Raw genomic sequence first — 21,951 nt, 5'->3', positions numbered from 1 at the left:
AATGGACACATCCCATTCTACTTCAACAAAACTAGCTATGCACACAGTGACGATAGGACATGGTTTTAGAAATATAAAATGTCTATGTATGAAAAAGACAGTACGGAGTTTTATAACGGCATGCTAGCGAATCGTGCTGAACACACTTTGAGCTTATAACAGGATTAAGGGCTGCAGAAATATGAAGGACAGTTTCATGTTCCCTCTTAGCCTGATAAACCACACCCACTTCTTTTCTGCGTGAAAGAAGGTGGGTCTGGCCATACACGGTAAAAAAGTAGCTGATTGGCGGCTAAGGCCGAAACAATCACGACTGTTGCAGAGAAATGACAAGGTTATGTGACCCGCTGCAGCACTATGTTGTTAGTTCAGTTAACATTAACATTAGCCAAAACTAATCATGGAAGTAGTCGAGGATTTTGCCTCTGCGTTCACAGTGTGAGTCTATATTCACTTCATATTTTGTGAATTGGACTGCAATTGTCGTCACGTCCGCTAATTGCTAATTGGTTTATTTCACCGACAATCTGTGTGCGTTACGTTCAAACTGCTCTTATTGCTCCGTGACCAGACTAATTCCCTGTGCGGAATGGACAGGGAAGAGTATGACAGAGCCAGGCAAGTTCCCTCTATGATCCAACAGAATCCAGGGAATACAGATGGAAGCGCTTCAACTGTAGAAGAAGACGTTTGACGATATGTGTCCTTCAATTTGTACGGAAAAGTTGCTTTTTCTCTCAAATTCATCAAAATATACTCTGATAAAAAGTCTGTTTTTGTTGTTTTTATTTGGCACAAGTTGGACACGCCCCGGACTATCTCACTGAACTCCTCACTCCTCCGCCCATAACCAGAACACTCAGGTCCACAGACACCAACCTTCTCTCCGTCCCCAGAACAAAACTCCGGACAATTGGTGACAGAGCGTTCCAGGCGGCTGCTCCTAAACTGTGGAACGCCCCACCACTAGACCTGAGGACCCCACAGTCTCTGGAGACTTTCAGAAGAGGACTCAAGACTTTTCTGTTCCCTTATCAACATTTTATCTTCAACTTTTGTGTGCTTTTATTATTGTCAGTTTTTACTTGTGCTGTAGCACTTTGAGATTCCCATGTAAAGTGCTTTACAAATTAAAGGTATTATTATTATCATTATTATTATTATTATTAAGTTAATTTAATTGACCTACATTTGACAATATGGCTTTCAACAATGTATTGTCAAGACATGTGTTATACACATTTTATAAAGCAATAACGTCTCTTTTATTTGTTAAAAAGTAGCTTTGTTACCATGTGAGTAATGACACACCGGCACAGCCAATCAGGTTGGCCTTTAAAAGTCAACAACATGGCCATTACTAGCTGTCTATTGGTCAAAACATGGTCAAAACACGTCGCCATTGTGGAGGGTGCTGATATTAGCCTACCAACACACACGACTGATGCCAGGCTATATCACTTGTGTGTTGATCGGCTAATATTGGCGACGTGTTGGTTTTTTTGACCAATGGCAAGATTTTTGGAAATAATCACAAAATCTTTGTTGGGAAGATATGCAGGACAAGGAAATGTGCGCAAAAGCTGTTTTTTGCCACGCTGTAACTTTGCTAGTCAATCTCTGTCTCATTTATTTATGAAGTTATTGTTTATTTAAGGGTTTATTGAATCGATATCGGGCTATTCAAAGGAAAATCGCTTCAATTGAACCCAGCCCTAGTTGACAACAGCTGAAAACATCTGGCCTCTTTCCGGAGGTAGGTCGCCATTTGTCCGTTCTATTTTTAGCTGTTTTCGTGGTAAAGCATTAAATGTAAAAACTACAAAGTCTCAAATTGGACTCTTTTTGCCGTCAATGGGGTTCTGCTCTTCTCTCACCTTGTTCCCTGTGATCACGAGGTTCGGTTCATGACTTTGTGCCGTCTTCATCAACAGTGGTCTTCTTTCACTTGGTTTTGAAATGTGCTGAAGTGGCCCTCCTGATGATGGGGGTTGCAGACAGCTGATTAAGATTGTTCATTTATTTCTGTTCCCTTGTTTGGTGTCTGTGTTAAAGCTAAATCAGTATTTTATAGGAAGCCCCATGAGGCAACTTCTGCTATGAAACCGGGCGATACAAAAACAATTTGATTTGGTTTGATTTGATATGAAAGTTAAACTCTTAAAAGTTGACTGTCTGAAACTGCCTTTCAATTTCCCAAATGTGGTGTAGAGCAAAACTTTCCAGCCGCAGACACATTAAAGTCAGTCAATCCCTTCTTTTTGGTGCCGGAGCTGTCGACCTTTGGACCTTTTCCCACTGAGTGAACCTGTTGATTACCTGCACCCCATCGGAACATGACAGGAAACTGCATTAGCCGGCGAGACGGAGCGCAGAGGTGAGCGTTTCTCAAGCTGAGGTCAGCGCCCCACAGCGGCACGGCTATAGAAGCACACGGCGGACATGGAGCAGCGGCCGCAGCGGGAGTGAAGGGGATGAATGGAGGCACGGGTTAATGACTGGGCTCCCCGAACAGCACAGAACAAAGGCCGCTCAGGTAACACGGTGTAATGGGGCTCCGAGTTTCATCTGAGGGTTCGTTTTATAACATAAGAAAAATGATCCGGACATTTCCTCTTGTCGCTCTGGCACATTTCTGAGATCTGAACCCATGTTTCCCAAACTGTGTATTTCTCATAGTATATGTTTACCAAAGTGAAACCAGAATAGACATTTTGTCACACACACATCAGCTTATTCAGTTTCCACTTACTGTATTAGCAGTGCCCTGGGAACCTGCCCCAGATCCTGTGTTCAAATATAGTTATTGCTGTACACCGTTCTGTTAACTTTGCCAGTGCATTTATAGCAACACTCATGATGACATGAGTGTGGAAAATAACCCCAATGCACAATGAAAATTGGTAAAAACAATATATGTTAAAATCAAAATCAAACTTTCAGACTTAAAGTCGCCCTCCACGACTTTGCCGGACCAGAATGGTTGCATTCCCACATTAAATCAATAGATGCACCACCTTCAAATAACACCTTCCTGCAGAAGCGGACTTGTGCCACGCTTCCCTCACCTCTCATGATGGAACACCTGGGCATCGGAAATGTTTGAAGCAGCAGAAGAAGAACAGTTAGAGTTTAGCATTATGACAGAAGTTTGTTTAATAATCCAAGATCTTTTTTTTTCTTTAAGCAAACACAGGGGCATTTGGGGGTTACGGGAATTAAAAGCCCTTTACTTGGATGGGAGACCGTTTGGGAACACCAGGAAGCCTGACAAATGTATCACGTGAGTGAGTGGCTGGTGGTGGTCGGAGGGGCCGATGGCGCAGACTGGTTGTCTCGCTTCCGTCAGTCTACCCCAGGGCAGCTGTGGCTACAATAGTAGCTTACCACCACTTAGTATGGAGTGAACAAATAATGCAATGTAAAGCATCTCTGAGTGTCCAGAAAAGCGATATATAAAACCAATTATTATTGTAGATTTAGTTCTAAATGGAACATGAGTGTTGTAAATGCCAAAAAACACAGACTTACATGAAAGTTGCAGTTCAGCAAATAAATATAAGTATCAAAATGTTTACTCTGCAACATATTTTATTTGTTCTGTTAATAATGTGTGTTGGCCACACATGTGTGTTGGATTATCATTGATATTTCCCTACTGTCTACGCATCCCAAGGGCTGCATGTGGAGGGGAGTGAGGGTTGTGGGTGAGGGGGTAAGCCTGGGGAGGGGAGAGGGGGCAGAGCAGAGTTCACTTCTGACAAAAATAAATTCCAGTATATCTGAGGTTAGCTTTAAATAAGGCATTGTTTAAAATAGTTGTATCATCGATGAAACAAAGCCGTGTGTGCCCCCCCGTCCTCCACAAACAGAGGAACAGACCAGATGACTACTCTTTATTTCACTCATTATCATTGAGCTTCAGCTCCGGTTCAACAGCATTGTGACTTCTAAGGTTTCCAGAGTAAACAAAGCACCTCACACCGCATCACATGGGGAACAGCAGTGATCTAGAGGGCAGGGCGGGAACAGATGTCACAGCCCTCTCTTCAGTCTGAATGACTTAACCACATGGACACCACTTCCTACGCACACATATAACAGGTACAATGGTTTTAACTGACCAGAAACAAACACTTTAGCAGATTTGTTTTGGGAACTGACATTGGTAACCTCTTCTAGGCCTTTAAGTACTGTGTAAAGGTGGTTCACATCACATTTTGTATCGGACATTTGTAATTGACTGTGCTGGCTTGTGTTCTGTTTGAATGGTTAATACAATTCATTTAGAAAAATCATCCTGACTACAACAACAAATGGCGATAAGTTCTCTGCACATTACACTGCGCCTCATGAGCTGCTTTTACAGCTGTTTTTTCTCCCCTTTGAGGTTAATCAAGTTCTTTTGCTTCCAAGTCCCAAATATCCCGCGCCTGATCCGCTCCTCCGGGAGACAGAATGAAGTTTGTAATGTGGTGTGTTATATTTGCCTCCTGCGGTTTATTTGATGATTGCTCTTCTCCGCATTCTCACTTTACACAGAACCACAGGATCCAATCTCACACTTCCCACTGGCGTTTTGAACAAAGACTGTGCAACAACAGTCATTATGAAAATACAAAGCCGACACGAGGGACTGGTATGCGCCAATCAGTAAACACGACGGTCCCCGGACAAACAGCCCGCCCGGCTTGGAAAGATTGTGAAGTTAAAAGTAGCCATACATTTGTTTTTCTTATCAAATTCAAAAAGTACAATTTATTGTTATTTACTCAATAATTATGGCTTTTGTTGCTTTTATAATAGACTGTTAAAAAGGAAATACAGTGTGAAAAAACCTACACATATTGTGGCATGTGTGCCATTCAATGGGCGCTGGCTGCTCTGCTTTATGACCACGACACTGGGGGCCGCCATTGCTGTAGTACCTCCATATCGCCACTAGGCCCCCATTGAAAAGCATTGGAGTTTAGACACCTTAAAAACTACTTTAACGCCTGGTTTCAATTTTTTCAACACTAGACTAGGCTAGATATTCCACCTGAGATAACGCTGGGTTAATCACAATATATGAAACCAGGCTGGTTTTCGTAAAAATATTTTTTGAAATCTCGTACTTAATGAGGCTCGGACTGTTAGCATTGGAGCAGCGCGAGCTACACGTCACGCAAGGGCCGAGTCTACGGTGAAGATCCCGCCCGTATGTCCTTTTTAGGAACATGCTTCGTCAGAGCTGAGGAGGGGGAGTCTGTAAATCCGCCATGAATTCCCCCACGACCGTGGTCATTATGGTAAACGGGGAGGAGTGAGCAGAAGACGTCCATTATTTTTTTACAGTCTATGGTTCCATTGCATTGTTACTTTTCACTCCACAAATGCAACCTAAACATGTGGCCAATTGTTGTGATTCTGTTGTTGGGATGCCAAGCTGCATATTGTATTAACACCGCATTATGTAATAACTGATCAAAATGTAATATAATGTTCAATTCTTTGTGTTATAAAACTGTTCAACTGATCAAATACATAATTCAGGGTGTCATTTTGGGTCGTGGGCCGAAGTCTGTAAACAGGAAGATATTAATAAGGAAACATTCTTTCAATAAATTAACAATAGAGTAGTATGAGCACTGTACTTTTGTAGCCACAGCTGCCCTAGAGCAGACTGACCAATTACCACGTGGCTATAATGTGTTGTTTACATCCTGATCTTTTATCATGTCTGTGTCTTCTGCGGGACAAGTGTGTAATTCTTTCCTTTTTTTATTTTTTATTTTATTTTGGCTGCTCCCTCGGGTCAGCATTCTGGTTATTTCTTTAAAAAAAAAGGTGGCGGGCTGCACATAAAACATGATTCTAATAAATGAATAATAATGAGCTGTGATTTTAAAATTGTGACAGGACTGTAATGAATAATCATAATGGCTTACACTTGTATGCGCTTTACAAGCCTGTGTCACAAGTTTCTCAAAGTACACTGTAAGTCATTATACTGTGGTCATTATTCATTCACTCCACACTGTGGTGGTAAGCTGCTATTGTAGCCACAGCCGCCCTGGGGCAGACTGACCATTTACCATGTGGCAGTAATGTGTTGTTTAATATCCTGACCTCTTATTATGTCAGTGCCCTCTGCTGGACACGTGTGGAACTCTTTCCTTCTTTTTAAATTTAAAGGAGCTAAACCTGATTTTACTTCTAGAAATGGAATGAAAATTATTTTATCCTCCTTTAGCGCATTGTAAACTCAAATGCTTGTAGGGAAAACAGTGTGCATCAAATTATAAAACATTTGTATCAATTTCATGAACTTTCAGGCATTTTTGTGAACGTGAGCCTGAAAAGTGACCCTGCAAGTTGTGAAATTTGCCTGCTATGTGCATGCTACAAATACATTAGGAAAGTTACGAATGACTTTGGACCGCAACTAACATTTTAATTTAGTGGCTCCCCCTTTCATTGTTTGCAATCAAAAAAAAAAATCAGCAATAGGACCTTTAAGTTGCCCCCTAGTGGCTGGAATGAGCACTCTGGTTATGTCCTTAAAGGGGGGGTATTATGCAAAATCGACTTTTTCAAGCTTTACATCATATTATTATGTCATTCCCTCATTAAAAACATGCCTGAAGTGTTGCCTTGGCACATTCAGGTATTTTTGAGTAATCTGTGAAAACTATGATGGCGGCCATTTTAGGGATAGCTTTGCCTGAGTCCTCCTAGGAACGCCCCCACCTCCTGGAGACGCCTCCGAGCTTTCGTCACCAGCCGAGTAACCAACCACTGCTCCTCAGCAGAACCCCCTCCCCACTGATGCCACAGACAGCGTGTGGAGGGGGCGTGTCGGAAAGGCTCAGAGGGTCTTAAAGAGACAGAGGCCTATTTCAAGACATTCGCTACAGCCATTTTGAGAGAGCAATTTTATACAAGGCAGTTATTCCAATTTACTGCATTTACAGACCAACAGAAGGTTTGGTCATCATTGTAGTGTGATATAGACTGGTGCTATGTGACTGAAAAAAGCATAATAATACCCCCTCATCAATAATGCTGCTCACACCTATTATTTTTTATTTACAAATATTTATTACAGAAGTTGTGGAGGATGGTTGGGTTAGGCGGGAAAAGCGGATAGATAAATGCAATAAGACAGTATGGGGGCTTGTCTTCAAAACAGGTACGTTGAAAAGTACGACGAAATCTACTTTATTTGTTCAAATGTAGCACTTCTAGCCAAAAACCTTCAACGCAAACCTATTTTAATGTAATATTTATTGATGATTACTCCGCACAGGAATGAGCTAGAGATGTACTCTTTTTTTTTTTTTTTTAACATTCTAACAAACGTATGCCCTTCAAATCAGGGGCCGGATTAAATCATCTCACGGAACATAATTTTGTATGAGCCGTTTAAAGCAGTACTAAGTAACGTGTTTACCTTAATACATCCTTTCCGTAGTCCCTGTGGGGGTAATACAAGTGTTTATGGGATGATTGGAGGGTCTTTCATCTCCCCCTGGTGTCTCTGGCCAGAAAACCATGTTTGCAACTTGACTGCCACCGGTCCGGAGCCACCAACGCACACTAATGGAATCACGAAGAAGAAGCTAACATGCTAACAGGCAAAGCTAACTGCGGGCTAACGTCACTTTAAACAGTATTTACAGCCAGGTTTGTGTGAAAAAAAATATTTTCATTGTATAATTGGATGCACAATATCCCTCTCTCCCTCCGCCTTTTCTGTCAGCGTAGTATTTACTCTCCAAGACATTTAATAAGTTAAAAAATCGTAACTTGCAACGACACCTGCAGTTGCGCTTATGGCCTCTAGGGGGAAGAGTTACTTAGTACTGCTTTAAGATCAAAATCGCATTTTCTCATCAACAAAGTGTAATGCAGCGACAGAGATGTGTGATTACCACCAAATACCTTTTAAAAAGCATAAAACCCGCTCTTTAACGGGAGGCCTCTGCACGCTCTTCATCTTCTCTAATCGTTTGTTGAGACTGCTTGTCAGTGAGATACAAATGATTATTTTTTATCATTACTCACGGTGCTGGGACGGCGCATCGCAACAGCGAAGTTATCAAAGCAGAGAAGTTGCTTGTCCGTATCCGCGCATTGCCTCCGTCTGCTGCATCTTTCAGTCCTGTTGCGACACAAAGCATGAAAGCGCTCATTTTCTTACAAGTCAAAATGTAAAGAACAGAAAGGAGACTGTTCAATAGCTGTCTGGGTTTTTCTGATTGAAGTTGGATCTGCGGGCCGCTGCACACTGGGCCTTTGTCATTGCAGCATAAAGTGGGCCCGCTAAAAAACTCAGTTGCAGGTCACTGTGTCGCGTGAATTCCTGATTAGCTCCTCACAGAAACACAACCGCAGTGTCTGAGTTTGTAGTTACGTCTCTAAATTAACAGTCGGAATAAAGAGCAGGCCCGATAGAACCCCCACACGGCTGCTTTTAAGTCATAGCTGAGAGAGAGGAACTCTGAAGTCGATCAAACCCTGCTCCACCAGCGTAACGGGTGCTGGTGTTGGCGTGCTGCAGTTTTGAAGTTTGACCGCGGTAAAACTTTTGCGCGTTCCATCATCAGCAGAAAACATCCCGAGTCCTTCACAGATCATTATCCCCACAGAGATATCGTAACGCGCTCATCTCTGCGAGTCTGCGCTTTCGACCGGGCGGGCCGTGAACGAGTGTGAGGCTCCCCGGCGTGAAGACAGCGGGGTGCGGGTCGCGTGATGCGTCCGGGACATCGGCAAGGGGATGAAAAGGACTTTGGTGTCAATTTTAAAGGGCTAATTCGGTTAGAGCAACTTTTTTTTTTAACAGATGTTATCTGTAATGTTCCCTTCCATGATAGGTTAAAAAATATTACATTAAAATAGGTTTGCGTTGAAGGTTTTTGACTAGAAGTGCTACTTTTGAACAAATAAATGTACATTTCCTCGTACTTTTCAACGTACCTGTTTTGAAGACAAGCCCCCTGCTGTCTTATTGCATTTATCTATCCGCTTTTCCCGTCTAACCCAACCATCCTCCACAACTTCTGTAATAAAGATTTGTAAATAAAAAATAAAAGGTGTGAGCAACACTATCAATGTGTTTTTTAAGGCACTAGATGCATGTTGTCGTTTTTACACTCGCTACTGCCACCTCAGGTCTTACGTGTAACTGCAGTTTCTATATTAAGCTCATGCATGACGGCAATTCGGACCCGAAGTAACTACTTTTGAGTGACAGTGCAGGATTATAGAGGCAGTTGTGGTGAACAGGCCTGGGCTCATTCTACACATTAGGACATGGCTGGAACATGTAGGGGGAGGAAAATACATTATTTAACATTGTAAACTCTTAACTTTTCAACTAAGCTCATCTGATAAAGTTCAAAATTCACAAGCTAATTGTGCTGTCTGAAGAGTAAAAAGTAAAAACCAACAAATCATCGATCTTTGTAGGGATGACAGTTCACACAACCTTTTTAGTTCATCCATCCATCCATCCATCCATCCATCCATATATCGATATATCCATCCATATATCCATCCATATATCCATCCATATATCCATCCATCCATATATCCATCCATCCATATATCGATATATCCATCCATATATCCATCCATATATCCATATATCCATCCATATATCCATCCATCCATATATCGATATATCCATCCATATATCCATCCATATATCCATCCATCCATATATCCATCCATCCATATATCCATATATCCATCCATATATCCATCCATCCATATATCGATATATCCATCCATATATCCATCCATATATCCATCCATCCATCCATCCATCCATCCATCCATCCATCCATCCATCCATCCATCCATCCATCCATCCATCCATCTATCCATCCATCCATATATCCATCCATCCATATATCGATATATATCCATCCATATATCCATCCATATATCCATATATCCATCCGTCCATATATCCATCCATATATCCATCCGTCCATATATCCATCCATCCATATATCGATATATCCATCCATCCATATTTCCATCCATATATCCATATATCCATATATCCATATATCCATCCATCCATCCATCCATCCATCCATCCATCCATCCATCCATTTGTCGTAGTGGCTGCTCCTCCTGCAGGTGGTGGGTCCACGGAAGGACGGCCTCACGATTCTAGCCGGGCCTGTTAGGCTTCTGAACTGCTCTTTGTCTGACTCATCAACTAGACCTGTTTGCCCTGGGAGACCAAACCAGGGGCACCGAGCCCTGACAACAGACCTCCCATCATCCCACATTAAGGAGACTGGAGTTGTCACTTGTCTAAAAATCTGTAGTCATGTCGATTAATGAGATGGCATTTGCTCAACATTAAGTATTGGGCTTAAAGTTAATTGACACAGCCAGCACAAAACAAGTTGTTTCCAAATAAAATGGTCACAGACAGATATTTTGTTGGTCCACGTTTAGCTTTGATTACAGCCACTGCTGCGCAAAGCCTTTTCCGGCACATCCTTGAGATTCTCAATGGGGTCGAGGTCTGGACCCTGTGGCGGCCGATGCATGAGTGAGACTGCTGCGACCACAGCTCCGGGTGGCGACTCTGGCTGTGTCTGACATGTGTAGTTTGATGTCTCCGCACACTTTTGAGCCACTGGCACGATGGGGCGTTGTTGTTCCTTTTGGTGTGGAGCCTCCTCAAGCCATTATCACCGTGTCTTTCCAAACACTGCCTCCTCAGAATCACAGCTGAAATCTTGTTTTGTGAAATGACGCAGCTGACTTCTGTCCACCTCCTCTCTTTGGGAGCCGTTCGAGCTGCATTAGAGACCCCTTTGTGCCGGCTAAATGCTAAACACCGGTGTTTTCAGATCAATACGACATAGGGGGATAATTAGCCTCGAAATGGAGCTTCACACCAGAAAATCACCCGAAAATGTTTGTTTTTTGTTTAGACTTTGAACGTTATCGAGCCTCCCTTGAGAGACTGCACTATTAGGCATAACTTCAAAAGGAAAGTTGCAATTGTCAATTTGACCAACTTGGAGAAGAAAGAAATCTGCTTTGTCTCTGCAAACCCAATGGCTTTGCTAGTGCACTTTGGCTAATGCTGGGCCTGGATTCCTGTGTAGAGTTTGCATGCACAGTAGGTCCTTATGTTGTAGAGCACAATTCATGTTCCCAATGTCTATTTAAAATGCTTCACAGTTTCATAAAATTAGGCAGATCAAATCAACTTGTAAAGTAAATATAAAAAAGATTCTTGCCTGGATTTGAACATTGTGTGTAGAGGTCTGTCTCACATCTTCAGGAAAACTGTTACAGATTTTAGCTGCAGTTTCAACTTGTTCAGTCCTGAACACTGAAACCAGCAGGAGACCACACCCTAAGCTTCTTAGAGCTGTGATGGCCGGTCCATGAAGAGACTTGTCCACAAGCAGAGCTGTTTTAAAGGCTATTCTACTCTGACTCACTACCAACCTTCAAATCAGTACTCAAAACCCACCTGTTCAAACTAGCTTTTTCCTACCCCCCCTTTTTGTTTTGTTTTATCCCCCATGTAAAGCGTCTTTGAGTGTCCAAAAAAGCGCTATACAAGTCTGATGTATTATTATTATTCTCTGAGCGACTGGAAGCCAGTGCACAGACCAGAGCACTGGACTAATATGGTCGTATTTCCTGGTTCTGTTCAGGACTCGAACAGTGGCGTTCTGGATGAACTGCAGCTGTCTGACAGTCAGCAAGTCGTCGCTGTATATGAACTTACTGGAGACAAAAGTATGTCTCTCTAAAGGCTTCTTTATGCTCTACATTTGAAACTCTCTATGCATGGAGCTTCTGTCTATCTTTTGAATCTGTCTGTCTGCTGCATCAGTCGCCCTATTGGTCTTGCCTGGCAAGAACAGAATGACACCACACTGTATTTTTTTATACAGCTCGGGCCCTTGTTCACCGCTTCAAGCAAACGCAAACGGATCCGCACAATCAAATTCGTTTATTTACCGTTGTGTGTTGTTAGCGATCACTCTTGTTCCTTCAATAGGATGGCGGACGGGAAAGCCGAGAGCGTTTCCCAATCCGGGAGACTGTTCAGAGTCCGTTAGCCTGCTCAATGTACTACTTTCCCCCATGGCCGTTAGCATTAGCCATCCATCATCGCAAATCATGAACGGAACGGACCCGATTTAGGCTCGACTTTATTGGTGAGTGATAAATATGTTTACAGTCCACCAGAAAACGGCTAAAAAAAAGAGTGAAAAATCGTGATTCCACGAGCAACTGAATAAAATGAGTCAAGGCGGTGGAAGCTAAAGTAGAAATATTGTGTAAAAAAACCTACAAAAATCAGGTGCTCTTCAGGTTAAGAGGTTTTAGAACAAAGGATTTAGAAATCCTTTGCAAATTCAGAGTGCTCGGCCTTTCAAAGAACAGGATAATGTTCAACAAGTCATAGTAAATAGAGGTATCATGTGTACAAAGTAAGAAAAACTTGCTGCCAATGATACTGATTTAATATGGTTGTTCAAGGTCGGGTCTCAGTCCTCTTTTTTTTAGACTTTAGAGAGAGAAACCCAAGGCGACAGACAACACTTTCTCCTCATTTCTGTGGCCAAAAGCAAGGATTTCAGTGTAGCTGGGGAAAGTTGGTTCGCATCCATACGCTGTTCTGTTACCGACCCTGGTCCAAACACATACATTGGACGTGATTCTAATTGTGGCTGCTCCATGGGTGGTTGTCCTGGGCCCAGTTCAGTGGTGAAGCACGGAGGTGTGGAATCGTAAAGGGAGAGACTGTGTGGGTGGCGAACCGCCGGGGACTCTCCGGAAACCTACAAAAAAAACAACCCAAAAAACCGCAATCAACCTCGACGTGTTCCAAATAAACTTGGAGAGACAAAGCCCGTTTTTAATTCCACACGACATTTACAAGGCTCGCATCGCTCTGTTCCTGTCAGGTATTCAAATCTCTCCGAGGTAAACAACATTAAAATTTAACGACGGCGCCCGCATAAACACAGATCCTCCCGCTTCTGCCAATGAATCAAAGAGACAAATATGTTTCCGCGTGCAATAACTTTGAACGACATCAACCGCGCAATTTTTCCACGGAAAAAAACGCGAGAGATGCCGAGTCCTCATAGAACAAAACATATCTACGAATTAGTAGATTTCCGTGAGAGCGCATCCCTTTCATTGATGCGTATTGGAGCCATGAGGTGGTGATCCTGCGTGTCACATCTTCACAAGTCTCATCTGATCTTTTTTTTTTTTGGCCCACATTTCCCCTGCCGCGCAGCATGGGCCCGATCTTCCGTCTGGCGCACAGCAGGCGGTGAACAAGGTGGGGGACGGGTTCGCCGCCTGAGACTGCGCTTAAACAGGAGGAGTGTTGGTCTCAAACTGGGGCGCTGAGCAAGAGCACGCAACAGGCAGTAGACGTGGGGCGATGTGTAGCTACATGTGGCGTTTAGCGTTTTTAAGTTTGCATGATGTTTATTCAGATCCACACAGTTCCTTAGAAGGGGTTATAATCAAAGCGAAGAAAGTGCTAAGCTAATGCAAACAACAACTACAAAATGAGGTATGGATCTGCTTGGTTAAAACACGAAATGGCTCTACAGTGGTAATTGTTTTGACCAATCTCGAGTTGTTTTTGTTCAATGTTTAAATGTACTTTTATCTAAGGACACCGACACTGTGGCCTTTTGCCATGTTTGTCCTGCTGATCAGAGTGAAACGCTGCTGCTTTGCCTTTTGGCTGACGAGACCCCCCTGGTTCTGGCTCTGATCGTGTGAAGGGACAAAGCGCGGGCAGATGAAGGGACGATACCAAACGGCCCCCGTCTCATCAGTCCGTTTCAGTAAATGTGTTTTTAGACCAAGCAAAAGAAGGAACTGCGTTTGCTTGTGTGTTTTTAAGCAACATTTCTTACACAGCTGCTTTACACTGTTCCAAATCATTATGCAAATGACACTTTTCTAAGATTTTCTAGGTTGTCAACTCAAATGACAATCAGCATCATTTTCAAGTCTTTAACTGTTAGGATAATTTGAATGTGGTTTAAAAAACCTCCCAGTGATAATAATATTCTTTTCAAAAATAAATATTGTAAAAAAACTCAAAATCTGCTGTTGAAAATTATTATAGATACAGACGGCATCTCGTCATAGAAGGGGGCGTGGCCTCACCAAGGGGGAAAATAGAATCTTTTGGGAAACGTAATTTTTCAATCTTTTTAGCCATTTTCTGGAAAAATATAAACTTATTTATCACATACAAATAAAGTCAAGCATAAATCGGGCCCAAATGGATGTTTTCTCACAGCAGATTGTTCAGTAGAAGTGAAAAAACAGCAGTTGTAGCTCGCGCTAGCTAACCGTTAGCATTAGCCCGATGCTAACATGTAGCATCTAGTTAGCATTCTCCGTTTTTTGTGTATTTATGGGCCGTTGAAGCACTTTGCTCCTCCCCATGTCTTTGTTTCTTTATTTAGTCGAAAACTATATTCATAATTCAGCATTTGTTAAAGTAGTTTTTGAATAATTAGAGAAAGTTTAGATTTTTCTCCAAATTGTTTTCCCCCTTAACTGTTTTCAAACATGACCATATATGGGCGATTCCAGAGATGCCGTCTGTATCTATGCATCTCACAGTTTTAAAAGATTTTAAAGATTGTAATTAGCTGAAAATGGTCATTTGTTGAATTTGTAGCATTAGGAGGTCATATTTACTATCCATTAAACTTGTGAGAGACTTGAGAGTTTCTGCTTGGATTTCTTTGCAGGATGTCAGAATAGCCTCCCAGAGCTGCTGTTTGGATGAAAACTGCCTCCCACCCTCATAGATGTTTTGCTTGTTGATGCTCCAGAGGTTCTCAATAGGGTTGAGGTCAGGGGAGGATGGGGTCCACATCATGAGTTTCTCGCCTTTTATGCCCAAAGCAGCCAATCATGAATCAGCTTTTAATGTAGAGGAGAGCCAGCGGCTAGGTTAGCCTACTGTTAATAATGATAATACTCCACCGCAGCCTTTTCCATAAACAATTGAGCTTCAGGTACTGTAGCTTGTTAGTGTAAAAGTTAAATAACTCCTGCCCAGGAGTGCCATATACTAGCAGTGTTTACTTCCACGGAAAAGTGCTGGGTTAGTCCTTTATTAAACCCGCAAGTACGGGGAGTGGATTGAGCTGCTGCTGATCTTACGTGATTATTTCTCCAGGTTCTCTCTGAAGAGTCGACTTTTCTCCAGCGCAGCTTCAGCAAATGATCAATAATCCCAATAATGATAACAATGATCATTATTTTGGTGTAGAGCCTTCTTGAAGGCTTATGCTGTGTCTTTCTAAACTCTCAGCGAGTTTTGTGAAACGGCACAGCTGAAAGTCTGCTCAAGTCAATTTAACCACTTTAGCCACAGTGCAACATGGTGGTTGAGTGTCTAGTGCTCTTGCCTTGTGGTCTTTCACCTTTTATGTGAAAAAAGTGGATTTTTGTATGAGTTAGCATGGCACCTTTCCTTTGTTGATCTCTATGATGCTCCAAACTAACGTAATTACTTTTTACATTTTACTTCTTGTCCACAAATTGTGGTCATTCTACCCAAAGGTAAATGCTCTGGGTAATTATGATGTTATGATGGAGATGTGCTATAATTTCCTGTTTGTCCAATCATTCTCCAGATGATTGTTGTACACTTGTTCCATTCTCTTGTGTTTTACAAAAAAAGCCCTTTTCTTTTTCAAACAAAAGCTGATAAACCCTTACAGCCCATCTGTCTCCCTCCCTGATCTCGGACTCATTTTCATCTGCTGTCTCTGCGGTGTCAGAGGCGCCGCCACTGCAAATTAAAGCCTGTTTTGGTAAATTGCTCCCCTTTTGTTGTTTGTTTGTTTGTTTTTTCTTCAGTTTTTTTTTCCTCCAGCTGCCACGGGACTAATGTGATTCTGTGAACTCAATTAGTGTCAGCGCAGAGTTCAGAGACCACAGTGGAAAGACGCCAAAGCCCAGGGGAGCGGCAGGAGCGAGTGACGGAGAAAAGCAAATCTAATGTGCACATATAGGCGAGGTTCATATGATGCTTTTTCTCTCTTCTCTGTGATGCTTTTTCTCTGGACCGCTCTCTGCTGTGGAACTGACTGACAGGAGGCGCTGTGGGGCTACGTTTGTGCCGGTTAATGCAGAGTAAGAACTACTTGCTGCTTTTTATATTCATTTCACCTCTCTGCCCCACTACTACTCATGAAGTAATGCAATGGCATTAACTAGGTTTAGAGGCTGTTGCTAAGCTAGCTTGATGCTTTTCTACGTCTTTCAGAGTCTGTTTTTGTGAGGATCGGTAGATTTTTGATTTTTGAAAAGCAACTTTTTAAAAGTAAACAAACAGCTAGCTTAGGAGCTAAAGACATTTGAGACCTACACATTTCTCCTTCTGAAACACTGAGGAGGCACCAAGAGCCCCCCACACCTACAGCCACACATGCCTCTGTCCCTAGTATTGTTGCGGCTAATGGACGCTCACTGGAGAATAACACAGAAGATGGTGAAAGACTGTTGTGGAGCGGAGGGAGCTGCACAGGAGGAAGAGGAAGGAGAGGTCCAGTGCAGGACTCTCTGAAACAGGGAAAAACCCAGGAAGTGCTGCACCGTTTCAGAGGATCAGAGGAGACTGAAGGCAGCCAGGTCTCCTCTGGGTGCCTAAGTTTCCCTGACTTCAAAAACATGCAGGTCAGGTTGACCCACATTGGCAGCGCGGCTCAGTCGCAGCGGCTCTGGACTAACACCTGAACACAGTGTTATTGTACAATGACAAATAAAGCACTTACTTACTTAATGATAGTACATAATAATCATTAAAATGCCTTCAGCTATCTGACCCTGGTCCTACAAATGTCTACATCTGTTAGCCAACGGTTTACTGGACTTGTTTGAACAGAGTGTTAACTAACATTTATATAGGAAAAATACACTGAACGGACTCTGAAAATCAAAGATAATTAGCAAGACTAATAACCCCTATAGCAACAAATGTAATATCAGGAGCAGAATATTCATTTATTTCAGTCAGAATGTGAGATACACTCATTGTTTCTTATTGGTTGTATCACTTCTCAGTCTAGTATGTCATTTCTTTGAAATGTCTCTGTTTTTAGTTGTGTTGTTTAGCCGTATTAGCATTGTTTTCTCCATTCAGTTCCCAGGGTTCAGTGGTTAGCATTCATTGTATCATTGTCCCATGTTCTATAAATATTGGTCATGTGGTGCTAAAAACAGAAATACTGTTTTAAAGTAGGAAACAAAATGTTTCATTTGAAATAAGTATACGTGGATTATTTGAAGTGTTTGACACAGAAAAAGTCTGTGCCTCCTATAAAACTAAAATAACATTTGAAAAACTGCAAGAGGTTATTTCTTGCCAGGTCTGACATAAGGTCAGTCACAATTATCTCAGACTCATGAAATAACTAAAAATAGATCAAAACATCGAGGAAATAAGTGGCGTTTCCATTTGATTACATAGCACTGGGCAGCTGAAAAGTTTCCCTGGACTAGCTGGATGGCTATCTGTCCTCATACGTTAGGATTGAACACAGCTTGTCCTTTTTTTTTCTATGACCATAGTAGCTCTACATTAACGCTGCATTCACGTGGTCCTCTGGAACTAGAGAAAAAGTTTTATTACCCCAGATGCAAAATGCACATGAGCGACTGCTCAGCTGGGGAAAAGAACTGGGAACTCGGGTCAAAACGATCTTCCTGACTTCCGCTCCTGACTGCGGAAACAATTCATTTATAATCTAATGTGAGCCTTTTAGTTAAACTCTGCTACTTTTTGACGTTAGTGTGAGCTGTTGTTGCCCTCGGAGCAACATGTCTGCGAGAGAAATGGCCAACATTGATGCTAGCAAAAAGAAAATGTACGTAAAAGATTTTATAAAATTAACAAACCAAAGTTTAGTGATGCTAACGCCAAATTTAAATAGTTAGCGAATTCTTTAAACTCTAATCAAGTGACAAAAGACCATTTAATTGGTGTCAGCATCATAATCGCCACTTTCTGACATAAAAAGCACATGAACACATCAACTGTGGCCAATGACGTCACATCTCGGGAAAACGAGCGCCCCAGTTCACATGAACGCAGCATTAGTCACCAAAACAAGTCAACACTAAATATGACAAATGCAATGTAATGTATGTGCATTTATCCCCGAGTGCATTCTCCCTCATCTCAGCATAGCGTAGCTGCACACACCGTCTCTTCCCCTGACCCAACCTCTGCGAAAATAGCAGGAAATTATTACTATTTGCGGGCATTTGACTGATGGTACTTAAACAACGGATAAAGTTTATTATGATCATGCAGCGCCAGGGGGGCTCCGGCTGGTCAGAGGCTTCAATAAATCGACCCTGAAACTCATTGTTGTGGTCTTGAACGGGTGCTTTACTGATCCCCAAGGAAATTCACTTCTTTAGCTGTTTACATTAGTCACGCATAAGAAAAGCAACAGATTAAAGAAGCAATAGAATTAGCAAGACTTATAGACCGTCCATGAATGGCACAGGGCAATGGAAAACCCCACAGCGTTCTGATCAGCCAATCACAGAGGAGGCCTTCTTTAGGGGAAGCACTGCCGGCAGATTTTGTGCCATTTTTAACATAAACTTTCACCCAGAATTGCCAAATTTTCACAATAAAGTGTTTCATTATTTTACTGAAGCACCATTTCTACATAAATTTATATTGGAAATTGTAATTTCAAAACCCGTTCTCTCTCCAAATGCATTTTCCACACATCTCTTGTAATAACTTCTGCACTTAAAAGTATTGCACCTTCAGACACTATTTTTCCAGTTTTGTACTAACAAGTGTTTTCCTTGAGGATTGTTCAATATTTGATTCCTAAACTGATTTACTGAGCAGAAAATCACAACAAAGTGAAACATTTTTTTATTTTTTATTACTAGCTTAACAAAAACTCAAGATCTTCAACCCCCACCTAATCCTCCTAGTTACAGTATATCATTCTCTATGATCATATTCTATCAGATTTGATCAACAAATTGAATAGACATTAGGCATCGGTCATGGTATTGTGGAGGTCGGCGAAAAGGAGACGAGAGATGAGCTTAAGTCTGTCAGTTTTATTTGACTCCACTCAACAATAAAACTGATGTTGGTGCCAGAAACTTTGTGATTAAACAATAGGATTAACAAATTCCGCTTTTGGTGTGACTTTACAAGGCACAAAAACAGCCTGACAAAGCAGGGATTAGTCACTCACTTCTTTGAAAGCATTTTCCACTCGAGCGCAGCCTAATCGAGCGTTGCCTTTTGATAGCGACTCTAATCCTGGACATGTTTTCTGACAGTTTTCTTCAATTCTTTACGATGGTCTGAAAACCAGAAAGTCGGTAGATCAAAAACTCTTCACCTGTACCACGTGTATGAATATGTGAGTGGGTGGAAGCGTGGGAGCTTCACTCACACGCATAGACTACTGTAATTCACTACTTCAAACTCCTGCATAAACTACATGTGGTACAGAAGTCTGTGTCACGAATAATATCCCATATCTTCAGCCCGTATCACCCCAGTTCTTCAGCGACTCCACTGGCTGCACCATCCAGACCAGAAATCCCTTTAAAGTCCTTCTGCTCACTTACAAAGCCCCCGCTCCGTCCCATCTCTGTGACCTCCTCAGACCTTACACTCCCTGTCATATATATATTATGATTGTTCCATATGACTGGAACAATCATAATCCCTCTGAAAACTCACTTATTTACACTACTTTTTTGTAGTATAACTTAAAATGATGTACGTGCCTAAATAGCATAGTTGTTTTTAATGTGCGCTTCCTCCTGAAGCACAAAAGCAAGACAGTTAAGCCACGGACAGAATCAGAACAAGTTTGGTGAAGGAGTCAACACAGTACAATAGAGGCCGATATTTGGGGATTTTACAATATCGGCTACCAGCCGATCTAGCACCGAAAAAAGCTGATATTTCCGGGAAATGATAGAGACATCCCGTTATTTGCATTGGAAAGAGCAAAGTCAGGGCTTAAAAACGAGTCCAACTCCCTAGGTCTCAGGGGAGGTGAGGAACATCACAATGAAAACTGGTTAACTTCAAGTTGTTAAACACAAGCTTCACTTGAGAGACAGATGGAGCGTGAGATCAAAAGACGGATCGGTGCGGCGTCAACAGTGATGCGGTCGCTGTATCAGACTGTTCTGGTGAAGAGGGAGCTGAGTCGGGGCAAAGCTCTCGATTTACAGATCGATCTATGTTCCCACCCTCAGCTATGGTCATGAGATCTGGGCAATGACCGAAAGGACATGATCGCGGATACAAGAGGTCAAAATGAGTTTCCTTCGCAGGGTGGCTGGGCGCACCCTTCGAGATTGAGTGAGGAGCTCAGTTACCTGGGCAGAGCTCGGAGTAGAGTCGCTGCTCCTTCACGTCGAAAGGAGCAGCTGAGGTGGCCAGGGCATCGGTTTGGATGCCTCCTGGTCGCCTCCCGCGGGAGATGTTCCAGGCATGTCCTAGTGGGACAAGGCCTCGTGGAAGGCCCAGGACACGGTGGTGGGACTATGTCTCCGAGCTGGCCTGGTGTCGCCTCGGGGTCCCCCCAGAACAGCTGGAGGAGGTGTGTGTGGACCGGGAAGTCTGGGCATCTCTGCTGAGACTGCTGCCTCCGCAACCCGGCCCCGGATAAAGCGGAAGAAAATGAATGGACGGCTGGAAATTTCACTAAACCTCTGTCAATATGGACATGCTGCATGTTATTTTGAAGTGCAAAAAAAAAAAATTGGCCTTTGAAAAACCCACATCGGTCGGCCTCCTTTGTAAAACACCTGAAATCTCCTAGTGACGTGCATCGGAGTGCGAGCCAGCTTGTTGAATGCGGAAGAGGGAGACTGACTTTGAAAGATTACTGAAAATGCAGGGATGACGCAAAACACCACTCCACGTCGGGTCTTTGTGGACGGTTTATCATTATAACATGGTTGAAACCTCGGTAAAGTTGCTTGAAATCATATTATTTCCTTCGGTCCCACTGCGTAAACCTGTCAGAAGCAGCGGGCTGCATCTGCCTGTGGGAACTCATCTCCTGAGCCACATGTTTTGATGGCGAAATCAAACTCTGGGCCTTCCAGCAATACAATGGCTCCAAGTCAATACGTGATATTTCCGAGCCCATTTCTTGGTTACTTTGTGTCTGAAGGAGTTGGAGCGACTTCGTTATGGAGCAATAACCTTTACTGCCGCTGCCTCACACTCTGCTTCACAATATCCATAAATACACCAGGTCTCGAAGGGGGAAAAAACAGCCCCCCCAAAAAACATCTCTGTCCCACTGTATCTCAATATTTATGTGCCTTCAGTTGTCGAGCCGGTAGATATCAGGGAGATTTGTAGTCCTTTGTTTGCTTCTGTTGGAGAGATGCTGGAAAACAGTGGCTTGTGTCTCCTCTCTCTGCATGAAACCGGCTTTTACTGCTCTTTTTTTTTTTTACAGCTTCAGGTGGTGTCAAAGTGTAATCAAAAGTTTTTTCCCTGCTTTAGTGCCGTTTTGAGGATCAAATGCATACGAAGAGGGATGGGGAGATTAAGAGAAATATGTTGAAATGCTCGTAGTGATATCAAAAGTCCTGTATTACATTTTAATCAAACTTTTACTGAAGAGCCCTTACCCTTGGTAGTCTTTGTAGGACAAGATAGTGCTGTTCTGATACCGAAGAGCCTTTTAAACGTCACATCTTTACATAGAGCAGGGGTGCCCAAACATTTGGTCTCCGAGGGCCAAAATGAAAAAGTGCCTGTGGGTCGCGGGCCAAATACGGCGATGTCAACCGTGAAACACATATAACTGCATATAATAATATGCAGTTATTGTGCATATTCGTGCATATTCGTGTTCTATTTTCAAACTCTTGTTCTTGTTCTAT

This window comes from Gobius niger (genome assembly GCF_951799975.1).
Source record: "Gobius niger genome assembly, chromosome: 11".
NCBI lineage: Eukaryota > Metazoa > Chordata > Actinopteri > Gobiiformes > Gobiidae > Gobius > Gobius niger.
This window is presented reverse-complemented; position numbering follows the sequence as displayed.